Source organism: Oncorhynchus gorbuscha, linkage group LG05, assembly GCF_021184085.1.
Source record: "Oncorhynchus gorbuscha isolate QuinsamMale2020 ecotype Even-year linkage group LG05, OgorEven_v1.0, whole genome shotgun sequence".
Lineage (NCBI taxonomy): Eukaryota > Metazoa > Chordata > Actinopteri > Salmoniformes > Salmonidae > Oncorhynchus > Oncorhynchus gorbuscha.
In genome coordinates this window covers 6,630,653-6,645,785 of record NC_060177.1, presented here as the reverse complement: position 1 = coordinate 6,645,785, position 15,133 = coordinate 6,630,653, and the positions used below count along the sequence as shown (strand labels likewise).

General features: G+C 43.5%; 1 pseudogene; it reads left to right on the top strand.

The window, feature by feature from the left end:
• The first annotated feature begins 5,832 nt into the window (after positions 1–5,832).
• The window catches only part of LOC124035475, a 31,628-nt pseudogene continuing 22,327 nt past the window's right edge, over positions 5,833–15,133 (top strand).

The following is a 15,133-nucleotide window of genomic DNA, read 5'->3' as shown; positions in this document are numbered from 1 at the left end:
TATAGTGGTACTACTATAGACCAGAGCCCTATTCCCTATATAGTGGTACTACTATAGACCAGAGCCCTATTCCCAATATAGTGGTACTACTATAGACCAGAGCCCTATTCCCTATATAGTGCACTTCTTTGACTGGAGCCCTATTCCCTATATAGTGCACTACTTTGACTAGAGCCCTATTCCCTATATAGTCCACTCCTTTGACTAGAGCCCTATTCCCTATATAGTGCACTTCTTTGACTAGAGCCCTATTCCCCATATAGTGCACTACTTTGACTAGAGCCCTATTCCCCATATAGTGCACTACTTTGACTAGAGCCCTATTCCCTATATAGTGCACTACTTTGACTAGAGCCCTATTCCCTATATAGTGGTACTACTATAGACCAGAGCCCTATTCTCTATATAGTCCACTCCTTTGACTAGAGCCCTATTCCCTATATAGTCCACTCCTTTGACTAGAGCCCTATTCCCTATATAGTGCACTACTTTGACTAGAGCCCTATTCCCCATATAGTGCACTACTTTGACTCTCCCTATTCCCTATATAGTGCACTACTTTGACTAGAGCCCTATTCCCTATATAGTGCACTACTTTGACTCGAGCCCTATTCCCTATATCGTCCCCCCCCACACACACATTGAACAAAATGGAGGGCACTACACAGGTATAGAGTATCAATCCTAGAAGTACCCTACGTAGTCATGTACTGGCCATGATATGGTGCTTTAAACCTGATCTGAGAAGCACATCATTCCCATGCCATTGCTCACTACTAGTAGTCAAGCTCCTTGTGCGTAGGGTCCAGGGAGGAGCTGGAACTTCAACACTCTGGGCAGATCTCCAATCAGGGAAATGAGAGGCTATTTTAATTTTACCTTTATTTTACTAGGCAAGTCAGTTAAGAACAAATTCTTATTTTCAATGATGGCCTAGGAACAGTGGGTTAACTGCCTGTTCAGGGGCAGAACGACAGATTTGTACCTTGTCAGCTCGGGGATTTAAACTTGCAACCTTCCGGTTATTAGTCCAACGCTCTAACCACTAGGCTATCCTGCCGCCCCGTAGTGGGCTATAGAGGCCAATGGACTACAAGTTGGAAGTTATGAAATGTTGAAACTTGGCTCTAGGAGGACCCTATATAATTATGTATTATGATAACATAGATAGGTCAACCACATTGAATGCATTGGTTACTTGCCTGTCAAAGTGTAAGATTATATTTATAGGTATCCAAGCAGTGCATGTAGAGGCAGACTACTGCATGGCTATTTGACCAGGAGGGAGAGTGATGGAGTGCTGCATCAGATGACCTGGCCTCCACAATCACCCCACCTCAACTCAATTGAGACAGTTTGGGATGAGTTGGACCGTAGAGTAAAGGAAAAGCAGTCAACAAGTGCTCAGTATACAGTAGGTGGGAACTCCTTCAAGACTGTTGGAAAAGCATTCCAGGTGAAGCTGGTTGACAGAATGTCAAGAGAGTGCAAAACTGTCATCAAGGCATCAAAGGGTGGCTACTTTGAAGAATCTCTCAAATATATTTAGATTTGTTTAACACTTTTTTTGGTTGTTACATGAACTTCCTGCATTTCAACACATTTTGCCATGGTGCAGAGAGAAAAATGTGCGGTTTTATAATACTATTATACACATTCTGTTTTAACGTTGTAAAGCTAATTTCCAGCAATTCAACATGTTTTCCCATGGTTCAGGGGGGTTGCTGTTTTATAATACTATTATACACATTCTGTTTTAACGTTTTAAAGCTAATTTCCAGCAATTCAACATGGGTCAGGGGGATTGCTGTTTTATAGCTCATATCTTTAGTTTGTATCTTTAGCTTTAGTTCACATTTTGTCATGACGCTGAGAGAACTTTTCACTGTTTTAAAGCTGTTTTCCTGCTATTACACATATTGACATGACGTTGAGAGAAAATTGTGCAGATTTAAGGCAAATTTCCTGCTTTTCTACCCATTTTTTCTATCACATGCTACCTAGGGCCCCACCCAAAGAGAGGTTGGGGGCCCCTGGGGCACGGGGCCCTGCGTGACCATTTGGAAATCCCGCTTTGAGCGTATCAGCTTAACCACCACGAGGTTATCCTAGATCCTGTTAATATGAGTAGTCTGAAAGCAGGCTAACTCTGCTCCCTCCCTGCAGTCTGCTATGCTGTGTGTGTGTGTGTGTGTGTGTGTGTGTGTGTGTGTGTGTGTGTGTGTGTGTGTGTGTGTGTGTGTGTGTGTGTGTGTGTGTGTGTGTGTGTGTGTGTGTGTGTGTGTGTGTGTGTGTGTGTGTGTGTGTGTGTGTGTGTGTGTGTGTGTGTGTGTGTGTGTGTGGCACCTGGGTCAATAGAATTGACATAACAGTGTACTGTGGCTAAGGTAAAGGGTCTCAGTCTAGTAAATAAGCCCTTTCAAACCCCACATCCTGACTCACTGACTGTAACCTACATTCTTCACTGTCCTGTTGTGGTGTCAATCTGATTAGGGATCAGCAGGTAAGACTCTAAGGGAAATAAAGCGTCCTGTCAGTCAGGAGCCATATGCTAATTTTCATTCCATCTCAGGCAGAGCCGCCTCTGCCTATACGCAGACTACGTGCTGACCGTCGGGGTCAGTCGGGGTCAGTCGGCGTCTCAACTTACCGTTGAGAGATAGTAGAATACACAATGTGCAATTTTTAAATGTGGTTGTGAATCAGCAGTTTCCCTCGTGTTATGTCAGTTACTGACAGTCAATCAATTACCCATGTCAGCTAACATTTGATAGATTTACAGTTATCTAAACCTTGTAGAAACAATGGCTGAATTATTGACCAGGCACACAAGGCACGTGCCCAGGGGCCCTGACCTCCAATGGGCCAGCATTTATTTTGTTAGTCACTCTCACTCAGATATCATATAATCATGACATACAGTACCTGTCAAAAGGTTTAGAACACCTTCTCATTCAAGTGTTTTTCTTTATTGTTACTATTTTCTACATTGTAGAATAATAGTGAAGACATGAAAACTATAAAATAACACATATGGAATCATGTAGTAACCAAAAAAGTGTTAAACAAATCCAAATATATTTTAGATTCTCCAAAGTAGCCGCCCTTTGCCTTGATGACAGTTTTGCACACTCTTGGCATTCTCTCAACCAGCTTAATGAGGCAGTCACCTGGAATGCATTTCAATTAACAGGTGCGCCTTGTTAAAAGTTAATTTGTGGAATTTCTTTACTTAATGCGATTCAGCCAATCAGTTGTGTTGTGACAAGATAAAAATGGTATACAGCAGACGGCCCTATTTGGTCAAATACAAAAGTCCATAATATGTCAAGAACAGCTCAAATAAGCAAAGAGAAACAACAGTCCATCATTCATTTAAGACATGAAGGTCAGCCAATCAGGAACATTTTTAGGAAATGGGAAAGTTTCTTCGGGTGCAGTCGCAAAAACCATCAAGCGCTATGATGAAACTGGCTCTCATGAGGACCGCCACAGGAAAGGAAGACCCAGAGTTACCTCTGCTACAGAGGATACATTCATTAGAGTTAACAGCACCTCCGATTGCAGACCAAATAAATGCTTCACAGAGTTCAAGTAACAGACACATCTCAACATCAACTGTTCAGAGGAGACTGTGTGAATCAGGCCTTCATAGTCGAAACGCTGCAAAGAAAGCACTACAAAAGGACACCAATAAGAAGAAGAGACTTGCTTGGGCAAGGAAACACGAGCAATGGACATCAGACCGGTGGAAATCAGTCCAAATTTGCCATTTTTGGTTCCAACCGCCATCTCTTTCTGAGGTGAACGGATGCTCTCAACATGTGTGGTTCCCACCGTGAAGCATGGAGGAGATGGTGTGATGGTGTGGGGGTGCTTTGCCGGTGATACTGTCTGTGATTTATTTAGTCTTCAAGGCACACTTAACCAGCATGGCACCACAGAATTCTGCAGCGATACGCCATCACTACTAGTTTGCGCTTAGTGGGACTATCATTTGTTTTTCAACAAGAAAATGACCCAAAACACACCTTCAGGCTATGTAAGGGCTATTTTACCAAGAAGGATAGTGATTGTGCTGCATCAGATGATCTGGCTCCCACAATCAATTGAAATGATTTGGACTGCAGGGAGAAGGAAAATGAGCCAACAAGTGCTCAGCATATGTGGGAACTCCTTCAAGACTGTTGGACAAGCATTCCTCATGGTTGAGAGAATGCCAAGAGTGTGCAAAGCTGTCATCAAGGCAAAGGGCGGCTACTTTGGAGAATCTAAAATATATTTGGATTTGTTTAACACTTTTTTGGTTACTACATGATTCCATATGTGTTATTTAATAGTTTTGATGTCTTCACTATTATTCTACAATGTAGAAAATAGTAAAAATAAAGAAAAACCCTTGAATGAGTAGGTGTGCATAAACTTTTGACTGGTACTGTAAGTCATGGCAAAATGTGTAGAACTGCAGGGAATTACCTTTAAAAATGCAAATTTTTCTCTGCATCTCATGGCAAATTGAGTAGAATCGCATGAAATGTGCTTTAAAACTGCAAGGTTTGCCATATAGCACACTTCTGTCTATTTGAGTTGGTTAGTATGTGTAGGTAATCCTGTCAAACGTGTATTTAAATATATATATATTGCTTAGTAGAACTGCATAAGTGTTGCTCTCCACTTTCTGGAGGACTGAGTTTTGAAATCAGTGGAAATTTGCATGTGATATAGCTAAGGAGCTGGAGAAAACACCTGTCTCCGGATTACATCTTCAAACCATGGCACCCGTGACAGGGAGAAGCATCCAACCATGATGTATACGGGTAAGATAGTCTAGCTAGCTACATTTTCAGATATTGCACATTTCTAATTTTGACAAAGTAATTTTAATTTCAAGTTAAAGTGTACTGTTAGCTAGCAAGCTAACGTTAGCTGGCTGGTTCGCTAGCCAAGGTCACGTGAATGATCTTTTATATATATATATTTTTGATCTCACAGCCATTTGCTTAGCTAGTTATAGCCTAATGTTGGCTAGCTAACATTAAACCTGGTTGGTTTGCTACCTGCAGATTCATTCAATGAGTTGGGATTATGGTTAATTGTTTAGCTAGCTAGCTAGCTACATGTCTTTAACAAAAGACTCCACTATGCAAGTATCCATTTCCATAGAATGTCACTGCGACAACTGTTGATAGACGTAGCTGGTAAATTTGTTCTTGTTATTTACTCCGATTTCAGACCACGGGTAAGATATTCTAGCTAGCAACATTTTCAGATATTACACATTTCTAATTTTGACAAAAAGTTTTTTCATTTCAAGTTAGTGTACTGTCAGCTAGCTAACTGACGTTACGCGTATGATCTTATTATTCGTATCTCAGAGCCATTTGCATTGCTTGTTATAGCCTAACTTTAGCTAGCTAACATTGAACCTGGTTGGTTAGCTACCTGCACTTTGCAAGCGTCCATTTTAATACTGCGACAACTGTTAGCCAGTTAGCTTGTGTGCTTGACTGCTTTTGTTAGGTCAGAAAGCTCGGATCAACCCTTAAAGAGATTGGTGGAGCTAAAGCTTAAGAGGGTCTTAACGATATGAATGGGTGTAGACAAAGAAGAGCTCTCCAGTAGGTACCAAAAATATTCAAGGGCCATTTTCTCAAAAGTGAGGTTACAGTTTAATCAACTTTCAAAGCAGAATTACTTTGCCATTGTTCATCTAATGCAGTGCATGATATACCATTTTGTAGCTCAGTGTCTCTGCTGAGGTGGTCAACCAAATCTTGTGTAGGGCCTCCAAAACGCTAGAAGCGGCTCTCTGTGTGTGGCTCTGTGTGTCTATTTTGAGCTGAAAGAGGGTGTTTAATATGGGATTTCAGAAGAAAGAATGAAAAACGTGGGCCTCCTGCACTATTAAATAACCAATGCCACGCCCTCACTTGAACAAAAACCCATGTTTAGAGTTAATGCAAAGACAATACTGTACGTCGCCTGCAAAGACAATACTGTACGTCGCCTGCAAAGACAATACTGTACGCTGTGAATCTACAATTCACCCAGAAGCATAGGAGCTCGACGTTGTGCTCAACAATGTACTTGATTTCTATCCTTTTTGCCAGTTTGGCCATCACACCGCTAATTCTTAAAACGTTCTTCCCTTACTTCTGGAAAGATACATTTTACATCGCGAACTTGGTTCGTATTTTGCTGAAGCTTGTTTTACGGAAGAGAAGAAAACCGCTATTTTTGGTTTTGGACCGATTTTTGGAGCAGTCGGTCGCGCATGCCGACAGACCGTTCATCGTGTTTGAAAATAAAACCTATTCGTATCTGGACACGGACAGAAGAAGCAACAAAATAGCCAATGCTTTACAGAGGCACTCGAAGCTGCGACCGGGGGATACCGTGGCTCTTTTTATGGGAAACGAACCTGCCTTCATCTTCACCTGGCTGGCCCTGGCCAAACTGGGATGTCCCGTAGCGTTTCTCAACCATAATATCAGATCTAGATCTCTGCTGCACTGCTTCAACTGTTGCAGCGCCAAGCTGCTCATAGCAGCCGAAGGTAAGTGACCAGTGCCACTGGTTCAGTAGGCAGAGAAACTCATTCCGAGGCTAATTCCTCATAGGCGGAAGTGTCTGGTTGAGATTACTACATTATGACAATAGGTATTAGTTTATCAGAGACATGCACATCCAGACTGATGGAATGAAAAAGACAAACGTGTGTCATAGCCTATTGGAACACAAATGATAATGATAATCAAACGATCATTCAATCACATGGGGGAAAGAGCATTTCATTTTTTTCTCTGCAGTCCAGTTTTGATGAAATATTGAATATTGAGTTTTTTTCTCAGAGCTGCAGGAAGCGGTGGAGGAGGTGCTTCCATCCCTGAGGGAGCAGGGTGTGTGTGTCTACCTGATGACTAAACAGTGTGACACACCTGGCGTGGTGGGGTTCTCTGACCAGGTGGAGGAAGCATCGGACACACCTCTCCCTCAGGCCCTCCGCTCAGACATCACCTTCAAAAGCCCTGCTGTCTACATCTACACCTCTGGGACCACAGGTGAGGGGGAGGATGGAGGGGAAGGGAGAGGGAGGGGCACAGAAGCAGCCACTGTATATGAGCCTCCCCCTGTCTTCTGCCTAAAGCAGCCACTGTATCTGACCCCCCCCCCTGTCTTCTGCCTGAAGCAGCCACTGTATATGACCCCCCCCTGTCTCCTGCCTGAAGCAGCCACTGTATATGACCCCCCTGTCTTCTGCCTGAAGCAGCCACTGTATATGAACCCCCCCCCCTGTCTTCTGCCTGAAGCAGCCACTGTATATGACCCCCCCCGTCTTCTGCCTGAAGCAGCCACTGTATCTGACCCCCCCCGTCTTCTGCCTGAAGCAGCCACTGTATCTGACCCCCCCTGTCTTCTGCCTGAAGCAGCCACTGTATCTGACCCCCCTGTCTTCTGCCTGAAGCAGCCACTGTATATGACCCCCCACCCTGTCTTCTGCCTGAAGCAGCCACTGTATATGACTCCCCCACTATGTCTTCTGCCTGAAGCAGCCACTGTATATGACTCCCCACTATGTCTTCTGCCTGAAGCAGCCACTGTATATGACCCCCTGTCTTCTGCCTGAAGCAGCCACTGTATATGAACCCCCCTGTCTTCTGCCTGAAGCAGCCACTGTATATGACCCCCCGTCTTCTGCCTGAAGCAGCCACTGTATATGACCCCCCTGTCTTCTGCCTGAAGCAGCCACTGTATATGACCCCCCTGTCTTCTGCCCCCCTGTCTTCTGCCTGAAGCAGCCACTGTATATGACCCCCCCCCCTGTCTTCTGCCTGAAGCAGCCACTGTATATGAACCCCCCTGTCTTCTGCCTGAAGCAGCCACTGTATATGACCCCCTGTCTTCTGCCTGAAGCAGCCACTGTATATGACCCCCTGTCTTCTGCCTGAAGCAGCCACTGTATATGACCCCCCCCTGTCTTCTGCCTGAAGCAGCCACTGTATATGACCCCCCTGTCTTCTGCCTGAAGCAGCCACTGTATATGACCCCCTGTCTTCAGCCTGAAGCAGCCACTGTATATGACCCCCTGTCTTCTGCCTGAAGCAGCCACTGTATATGACCCCCCCCCTGTCTTCTGCCTGAAGCAGCCACTGTATATGACCCCCCCCCTGTCTTCTGCCTGAAGCAGCCACTGTATATGACCCCCTGTCTTCTGCCTGAAGCAGCCACTGTATATGAACCCCCCTGTCTTCTGCCTGAAGCAGCCACTGTATATGACCCCCTGTCTTCTGCCTGAAGCAGCCACTGTATATGACCCCCCCTGTCTTCTGCCTGAAGCAGCCACTGTATATGACCCCCTGTCTTCTGCCTGAAGCAGCCACTGTATATGACCCCCCTGTCTTCTGCCTGAAGCAGCCACTGTATATGACCTCCCCCCTGTCTTCTGCCTGAAGCAGCCACTGTATATCGTCTTCTGCCTGAAGCAGCCACTGTATATGACCCCCCGTCTTCTGCCTGAAGCAGCCACTGTATATGAACCTCCCCCCTGTCTTCTGCCTGAAGCAGCCACTGTATATGACCCCCCCTGTCTTCTGCCTGAAGCAGCCACTGTATATGACCCCCCGTCTTCTGCCTGAAGCAGCCACTGTATATGAACCCCCCCCTGTCTTCTGCCTGAAGCAGCCACTGTATATGACCCCCCTGTCTTCTGCCTGAAGCAGCCACTGTATATGACCCCCTGTCTTCTGCCTGAAGCAGCCACTGTATATGACCCCCCCGTCTTCTGCCTGAAGCAGCCACTGTATATGACCCCCCTGTCTTCTGCCTGAAGCAGCCACTGTAAATGACCCCCCAACCCTGTCTTCTGCCAGGGCCCATTCTACTGCTGTAACTCATCTCTCTCCTCTGTCTGCTACTCCTGTAGGTCTGCCTAAAGCAGCAGTGATTACTCAGAACCGGCTGCTGGTAGCCCTGGCCGTGCTGGACTCCACCGGTATCACATCAGCTGATGTCATCTACCTCAACCTGCCCCTCTACCACACCGCCGGCTTCGTCATCGGCTTCATAGGATCCATCGAGACAGGTGAGTTTATATAGGATCCATAGAGACAGGTGAGTTTATATAAGATCCATAGAGACAGGTGAGTTTATATAGGATCCATCGAGACAGGTGAGTTTATATAAGATCCATAGAGACAGGTGACTTTATATAGGATCCACAGAGACAGGTGAGTTTATATAGGATCCATAGAGACAGGTGAGTTTATATAAGATCCATAGAGACAGGTGACTTTATATAGGATCCACAGAGACAGGTGAGTTTATATAGGATCCACAGAGACAGGTGAGTTTATATAGGATCCACAGAGACAGGTGAGTTTATATAGGATCCATCGAGACAGGTGACTTTATATAGGATCCACAGAGACAGGTGAGTTTATATAGGATCCACAGAGACAGGTGACTTTATATAGGATCCACAGAGACAGGTGACTTTATATAGGATCCACAGAGACAGGTGAGTTTATATAGGATCCATAGAGACAGGTGAGTTTATAAGGATCCATAGAGACAGGTGAGTTTATATAGGATCCATAGAGACAGGTGAGTTTATATAGGATCCATAGAGACAGGTGAGTTTATATAGGATCCACAGAGACAGGTGAGTTTATATAGGATCAATAGAGACAGGTGAGTTTATAAGGATCCACAGAGACAGGTGAGTTTATATAGGATCCAAAGAGACAGGTGAGTTTATAAGGTTCCATAGAGACAGGTGAGTTTATATAGGATCCACAGAGACAGGTGAGTTTATATAGGATCCATAGAGACAGGTGACTTTATATAGGATCCACAGAGACAGGTGAGTTTATAAGGATCAATAGAGACAGGTGAGTTTATAAGGATCCATAGAGACAGGTGAGTTTATATAGGATCTATAGAGACAGGTGAGTTTATATAGGATCCATAGAGACAGGTGAGTTTATATAGGATCCACAGAGACAGGGGAGTTTATATAGGATCCATAGAGACAGGTGAGTTTATATAGGATCCATTGAGACAGGTGAGTTTATATAGGATCCACAGAGACAGGTGAGTTTATAAGGATCCATAGAGACAGGTGAGTTTATATAGGATCAATAGAGACAGGTGAGTTTATAAGGATCAATAGAGACAGGTGAGTTTATAAGGATCCATAGAGACAGGTGAGTTTATATAGGATCCACAGAGACAGGTGAGTTTATATAGGATCCATAGAGACAGGTGACTTTATATAGGATCCATAGAGACAGGTGAGTTTATATAGGATCCACAGAGACAGGTGAGTTTATATAGGATCAATAGAGACAGGTGAGTTTATATAGGATCCATAGAGACAGGTGAGTTTATATAAGATCCATAGAGACAGGTGAGTTTATATAGGATCCATAGAGACAGGTGAGTTTATATAGGATCCACAGAGACAGGTGAGTTTATAAGGATCCATAGAGACAGGTGAGTTTATATAGGATCCACAGAGACGGGTGAGTTTATATAGGATCAATAGAGACAGGTGAGTTTATATAGGATCCATAGAGACAGGTGAGTTTATATAGGATCCATCGAGACAGGTGAGTTTATATAGGATCCACAGAGACAGGTGAGTTTATAAGGATCCATAGAGACAGGTGAGTTTATAAGGATCAATAGAGACAGGTGAGTTTATAAGGATCCATAGAGACAGGTGAGTTTATATAGGATCAATAGAGACAGGTGGGTTTATATAGGATCCATAGAGACAGGTGAGTTTATATAGGATCCATAGAGACAGGTGAGTTTATAAGGATCCATAGAGACAGGTGAGTTTATATAGGATCCATAGAGACAGGTGAGTTTATAAGGATCCATAGAGACAGGTGAGTTTATATAGGATCCATAGAGACAGGTGGGTTTATATAGGATCCATAGAGACAGGTGAGTTTATAAGGATCCATAGAGACAGGTGGGTTTATATAGGATCCATAGAGACAGGTGAGTTTATAAGGATCCATAGAGACAGGTGAGTTTATATAGGATCAATAGAGACAGGTGGGTTTATATAGGATCCATAGAGACAGGTGAGTTTATATAGGATCCATAGAGACAGGTGAGTTTATAAGGATCAATAGAGACAGGTGAGTTTATATAGGATCAATAGAGACAGGTGGGTTTATATAGGATCCATAGAGACAGGTGAGTTTATATAGGATCCATAGAGACAGGTGGGTTTATATAGGATCCATAGAGACAGGTGAGTTTATAAGGATCCATAGAGACAGGTGGGTTTATATAGGATCCATAGAGACAGGTGAGTTTATAAGGATCCATAGAGACAGGTGAGTTTATATAGGATCCATAGAGACAGGTGAGTTTATAAGGATCCATAGAGACAGGTGAGTTTATATAGGATCCATAGAGACAGGTGAGTTTATATAGGATCCACAGAGACAGGTGAGTTTATAAGGATCCATAGAGACAGGTGAGTTTATAAGGATCCATAGAGACAGGTGAGTTTATATAGGATCCATAGAGACAGGTGAGTTTATATAGGATCCATAGAGACAGGTGAGTTTATATAGGATCCATAGAGACAGGTGAGTTTATATAGGATCCATAGAGACAGGTGAGTTTATATAGGATCCATAGAGACAGGTGAGTTTATATAGGATCCATAGAGACAGGTGAGTTTATATAGGATCCATAGAGACAGGTGAGTTTATAAGGATCCATAGAGACAGGTGAGTTTATATAGGATCCATAGAGACAGGTGAGTTTATATAGGATCCATAGAGACAGGTGAGTTTATAAGGATCAATAGAGACAGGTGAGTTTATATAGGATCAATAGAGACAGGTGGGTTTATATAGGATCCATAGAGACAGGTGAGTTTATATAGGATCCACAGAGACAGGTGAGTTTATAAGGATCCATAGAGACAGGTGAGTTTATAAGGATCCATAGAGACAGGTGAGTTTATAAGGATCCATAGAGACAGGTGAGTTTATATAGGATCAATAGAGACAGGTGGGTTTATATAGGATCCATAGAGACAGGTGAGTTTATAAGGATCAATAGAGACAGGTGAGTTTATAAGGATCCATAGAGACAGGTGAGTTTATATAGGATCCATAGAGACAGGTGAGTTTATATAGGATCCATAGAGACAGGTGAGTTTATATAGGATCCACAGAGACAGGTGAGTTTATAAGGATCCATAGAGACAGGTGAGTTTATAAGGATCAATAGAGACAGGTGAGTTTATAAGGATCCATAGAGACAGGTGAGTTTATATAGGATCCACAGAGACAGGTGAGTTTATATAGGATCCATAGAGACAGGTGAGTTTATATAGGATCCATAGAGACAGGTGAGTTTATAAGGATCCATAGAGACAGGTGAGTTTATAAGGATCCATAGAGACAGGTGAGTTTATATAGGATCCACAGAGACAGGTGAGTTTATATAGGATCAATAGAGACAGGTGAGTTTATATAGGATCCATAGAGACAGGTGAGTTTATATAGGATCCATAGAGACAGGTGAGTTTATATAGGATCCACAGAGATAGGTGAGTTTATAAGGATCCATAGAGACAGGTGAGTTTATATAGGATCAATAGAGACAGGTGGGTTTATATAGGATCCATAGAGACAGGTGAGTTTATAAGGATCAATAGAGACAGGTGAGTTTATAAGGATCCATAGAGACAGATGAGTTTATATAGGATCCACAGAGACAGGTGAGTTTATATAGGATCAATAGAGACAGGTGAGTTTATATAGGATCCATAGAGACAGGTGAGTTTATATAGGATCCACAGAGACAGGTGAGTTTATATAGGATCCATAGAGACAGGTGAGTTTATATAGGATCCACAGAGACAGGTGAGTTTATATAGGATCCATAGAGACAGGTGAGTGTATATAAGATCTGTCGAGACAGGTGAGTTTACACAGAGTGAACAAAATATTAAGAACACCTTCCTAATATTGAGTTGCACCCCGAAAGCATGTTGACTCCAATGCTTGCCACAGTTGTGTCAAGTTGGCTGGGTGGTGGAGCATTCTTGATACACACGTGATATTGTATTGTACGAGGTAGTAGGTGGGTAGGGGTTAAATATTGGGGTAGTAGGTGGGTAGGGTTAATATTGAGGTAGTAGGTGGGTAGGGTTAATATTGGGGTAGTAGGTAGGTAGGGTTGATATTGAGGTAGTAGGTAGGTAGGGTTGATATTGAGGTAGTAGGTAGGTAGGGGGTAATATTGAGGTAGTAGGTGGGTAGGGTTAATATTGGGGTAGTAGGTGGGTAGGGATAATATTGAGGTAGTAGGTGGGTAGGGGTTAAATATTGGGGTGGTAGGTGGGTAGGGTTAATATTGAGGTAGTAGGTGGGTATGGGGTAATATTGAGGTAGTAGGTAGGTAGGGGGTAATATTGAGGTAGTTGGTGGGTATGGGGTAATATTGAGGTTGTAGGTGGGTAGGGGGTAATATTGAGGTAGTAGGTGGGTAGGTGGTTAATATTGAGGTAGTAGGTGGGTAGGGGGTTAATATTGAGGTAGTAGGTAGGTAGGGGTAATATTGAGGTAGTAGGTAGGTAGGGTTAATATTGAGGTAGTAGGTAGGTAGGGGGTTAATATTGAGGTAGTAGGTAGGTAGGGTTAATATTGAGGTAGTAGGTAGGTAGGGGGTTAATATTGAGGTAGTAGGTAGGTAGGGTTAATATTGAGGTAGTAGGTAGGTAGGGGGTAATATTGAGGTAGTAGGTAGGTAGGGTTAATATTGAGGTAGTAGGTAGGTAGGGGGTAATATTGAGGTAGTAGGTAGGTAGGGGGTAATATTGAGGTAGTAGGTGGGTAGGGGGTAATATTGAGGTAGTAGGTAGGTAGGGGGTTAATATTGAGGTAGTAGGTAGGTAGGGGGTAATATTGAGGTAGTAGGTAGGTAGGGGGTAATATTGAGGTAGTAGGTAGGTAGGGGTAATATTGAGGTAGTAGGTAGGTAGGGGTTAATATTGAGGTAGTAGGTAGGTAGGGTTAATATTGAGGTAGTAGGTAGGTAGGGTTAATATTGAGGTAGTAGGTAGGTAGGGGGTAATATTGAGGTAGTAGGTAGGTAGGGTTAATATTGAGATAGTAGGTAGGGGGTAATAATGTGGCTTGGCCTTTCTAGTTGAAGCCTTTACTTATCCATTTCCTCCCCTCCTCCCCCCAATGGGAAATCAAATGAAAGAGTTCTTTGTGAACGTAAACCTGGTGGTCTGAACACAGCCAAAGCCACTGGGTGGAAGAAAACTAAACAGCAAATAGGTTAGTCTGTCCCTTCTTCCTGTTCTCCTCCGCCCCAACTGGCACCCTTTTCCCTTTATAGTGCACTACTTTTGACCAAGGCCCATGCACTATGTAGGGAATAGGGTGCCATCTGAGATACCAACTCCCTTAGCGAGACTGTTTTCCTGAGTTCTCCAAGTGGGCTATAGTTCATTTGAGTCCTCTGTTTGACCTCAGAGCAGAGGTACTAATTGAAGGGATATTTAATCCTGTAGCGAAAACAAAACAGACTCTTTTACCTTGTCTGAGAGAACTATGGTTCTGGAATGTCAGGGTTGGTTTAAAGCCAGCCCAGATTTTCCCCCTCACCACTTAACATGACCAGGAAAAGCTCCTGGCTCTAGTTAGAGACTATGTTTAGGGTCCAGAGTTTTCCCTCACCACTTAACATGACCAGGACAGATTTTAAACCAGGCTCTAGTTATGGTGTAATGTATAAATGGGACCTGCAGGTTGCCCAGGAGTTGATTGTAATTGTTCTGGGAAATAATGTTTGATGCTAAACGACTAGACTGTCAAATGAGACGGCAGACTGGAGAAGGTGAAAAGATTCAAGTTTTACACATCACAGACAATCTGAACTTGTCCACCCACACAGACAGTGTGGTGAAGAAGGTGCAACAACACCTCTCCAACCTCAGGAGGCTGAAGAAATTTGTTTTGGCCCCCAGAGCCACGGCCGGTTCACTTCACTACCATCCAGAAGGGCAGGTCAGTACAGGAGCATCAACGCTGAGCTCGAGAGACTGAAAAACAGCTTCTATTTCAAGACCATCAGACTGTTA